A 3,521-nucleotide genomic window follows, 5' to 3' on the forward strand; every position below is an offset into this window, starting at 1 on the left:
GAGATTGGCTAAGGACGAGGTGACAATGCGCGTGGGAAATGGTTCCAAAGTCGATGTGATCGCCGTCGGCACGCTACCTCTACATCTACCTTCGGGATTAGTTTTAGACCTGAATAATTGTTATTTGGTGCCAGCGTTGAGCATGAACATTATATCTGGATCTTGTTTAATGCGAGACGGTTATTCATTTAAATCAAAGAATAATGGTTGTTCTATTTATATGAGTAATATCTTTTATGGTCATGCACCCTTGATGAGTGGTCTATTTTTACTAAATCTTGATAGCAGTGATATACATGTTCATAGTATTGAAGCCAAAAGATGCAAAGTTGATAATGATAGTGCAACTTATTTGTGGCACTGTCGTTTAGGTCATATTGGTGTAAAGCGCATGAAGAAACTCCATTCAGATGGACTTCTAGAATCACTTGGTACTTGCGAACCATGCCTCATGGGCAAGATGACTAAAACTCCGTTCTCCGGAACAATGGAGTGAGCAATAGAGTTATTGGAAATCATACATACTGATGTATGTGGTCCAATGAACATTGAAGCTCGCGGCGGATATTGTTATTTTCTCACCTTCATAGATGATTTGAGCAGATATGGTATATCTACTTGATGAAACATAAGTCTGAAACATTTGAAAAGTTCAAAGAATTTCAGAGTGAAGTGGAAAATCATCGTAACAAGAAAATCAAGTTTCTACGATCTGATCGTGGAGGTGAGTATTTGAGTTATGAGTTTGGACTTCGTTTGAAACAATGCGGAATAGTTTCGCAACTCACGCCACCTAGAACACCACAATGTAATGGTGTGTCCGAACGTCGTAACCGCACTTTATTAGATATGGTGCGATCTATGATGTCTCTCACTGATTTACCACTATTGTTTTGGGGTTATGCTTTAGAGACAGCTGCATTCACGTTAAATAGGGCACCATCTAAATCCGTCGAGACGACACCTTATCAACTGTGGTTTGGCAAGAAACCCAAGTTGTTGTTTCTTAAAGTTTGGGGCTGCGATGCTTATGTGAAAAAGCTTCAACCTGATAAGCTCGAACCCAAATCGGAGAAATGTGTCTTCATAGGATACCCAAAGGAGACTTTTGGGTATACCTTCTATCACAGATCCAAAGGCAAGATATTCGTTGCTAAGAATGGATCCTTTCTAGAGAAGGAGTTTCTCTCGAAAGAAGTGAGTGGGAGGAAAGTAGAACTTGACGAGGTAATTGTACCTTCACCCTTATTGGAAAGTAGTTCATCACTGAAATCAGTTCCAGTGATTCCTGCACCAGTAAGTGAGGAAGCTAATGATGATGATCATGAAACTTCTGATCTAGTTACTACCGAACCTCGTAGGTCAACCAGAGTAAGATCCGCACCAGAGTACTACGGTAATCCTATTCTGGAAGCCGTGTTACTTGACCATGATGAACCTACGATCTATGAGGAAGCGATGATGAGCCCAGATTCCGCAAAATGGCTTGAGGCCATGAAATCTGAGATGGGATCCATGTATGAGAACAAAGTATGGACTTTGGTTGACTTGCCCGATGATCGGCAGGCCATAGAGAATAAATGGATCTTCAAGAAGAAGACTGACGCTGACGGTAATGTTACTGTCTACAAAGCTCGACTTGTTGCAAAAGGTTTTCGACAAGTTCAAGGAGTTGACTACGATGAGACCTTCTCACCCGTGGCGATGCTTAAGTCCGTCTGAATCATGTTAGAAATTGCCGCATTTTATGATTATGAAATTTGGCAAATGGATGTCAAAACTGCATTCCTTAATGGGTACCTTAAAGAAGAGTTGTATGTGATGCAACCAAAAGGTTTTGTCAATCCAAAAGGTGCTAACAAAGTGTGCAAGCTCCAGAGATCCATTTATGGACTGGTGCAAGCCTCTCGGAGTTGGAATGTGCGCTTTGATAGTGTGATCAAAGCATATGGTTTTGTACAGACTTTTGGAGAAGCTTGTATTTACAAGAAAGTGAGTGGGAGCTCCATAGCATTTCTGATATTATATGTAGATGACATATTGTTGATTGGAAATGATATTGAATTTCTGAATAGCATAAAAGGATACTTGAATAAGAATTTTTCAATGAAATACCTTGGTGAAGTTGCTTATATATTGGGCATCAAGATCTATAGAGATAGATCAAGACACTTGATTGGACTTTCACAAAGCACATACCTTGATAAAGTTTTGAAGAAGTTCAAAATGGATCAGGCAAAGAAAGGGTTCTTGCCTGTATTACAAGGTGTGAAGTTGAGTCAGACTCAATGCCCGACCACTGCAGAAGATAGAGAGGAAATGAAAGGTGTTCCCTATGCTTCAGCCATAGGCTCTATCATGTATGCAATGCTATACACCAGACCTGATGTGTGCCTTGCTATAAGTTTAGCAGGGAGGTACCAAAGTAATCCAGGAGTGGATCACTAGACAGCGGTCAAGAACATTCTGAAATACCTGAAAAGGACTAAGGATATGTTTCTCGTATATGGAGGTGACAAAGAGCTCGTCGTAAACGGTTACATCGATGCAAGCTTTGACACTAATCCGGATGACTCTAACTCACAAACCGCATACGTGTTTTCATTTAAATGGTGGAGCTGTCAGTTGGTGCAGTTCCAAGCAGAGCGTCGTGGCAGGATCTACGTGTGAAGCGGAATACATAGCTGCTTCGGAAGTAGCAAATGAAGGAGTCTGGATGAAGGAGTTCATATCCGATCTAGGTGTCATACCTAGTGCATCGGGTCCAATGAAAATCTTTTGTGACAATACTGGTGCAATTGCCTTGGCAAAGGAATCCAGATTTCACAAGAGAACCAAGCACATCAAGAGACGCTTCAATTCCATCCGCGATCAAGTCAAGGAGGAAGACATATATATTTGCAAGATACATACGGATCTGAATGTTGCAGACCCGTTGACTAAGCCTCTCTCACGAGCAAAACATGATCAGCACCAAGACTCCATCGGTGTTAGAATCATTACAATGTAATCTAGATTATTGACTCTAGTGCAAGTGGGAGACTGAAGGAAATATGCCCTAGAGGCAATAATAAAGTTGTTATTTATATTTCCTTATATCATGATAAATGTTTATTATTCATGCTAGAATTGTATTAACCAGAAACTTAGTACATGTGTGAATACATAGACAAACAGAGTGTCACTAGTTTGCCTCTACTTGACTAGCTCGTTGAATCAATGATGGTTATGTTTCCTAACCATAGGCATGAGTTGTCATTTGATTAACGGGATAACATCATTAGAGAATGGTGTGATTGACTTGACCCATCCGTTAGCTTAGCACGATGATCGTTTAGTTTGTTGCTATTGCTTTCTCCATAACTATACATGTTCCTATGACTATGAGATCATGCAAATCCCGAATATCGGAGGAACACTTTGTGTGCTACCAAACGTCACAACGTAACTGGGTGATTATAAAGGTGCTCTACAGGTGTCTCCGATGGTGTTTGCTGAGTTGGCATGGATCAAGATTAGGA

The sequence above is a fragment of the Triticum aestivum genome, chromosome 3A (assembly GCF_018294505.1).
Source record: "Triticum aestivum cultivar Chinese Spring chromosome 3A, IWGSC CS RefSeq v2.1, whole genome shotgun sequence".
Lineage (NCBI taxonomy): Eukaryota > Viridiplantae > Streptophyta > Magnoliopsida > Poales > Poaceae > Triticum > Triticum aestivum.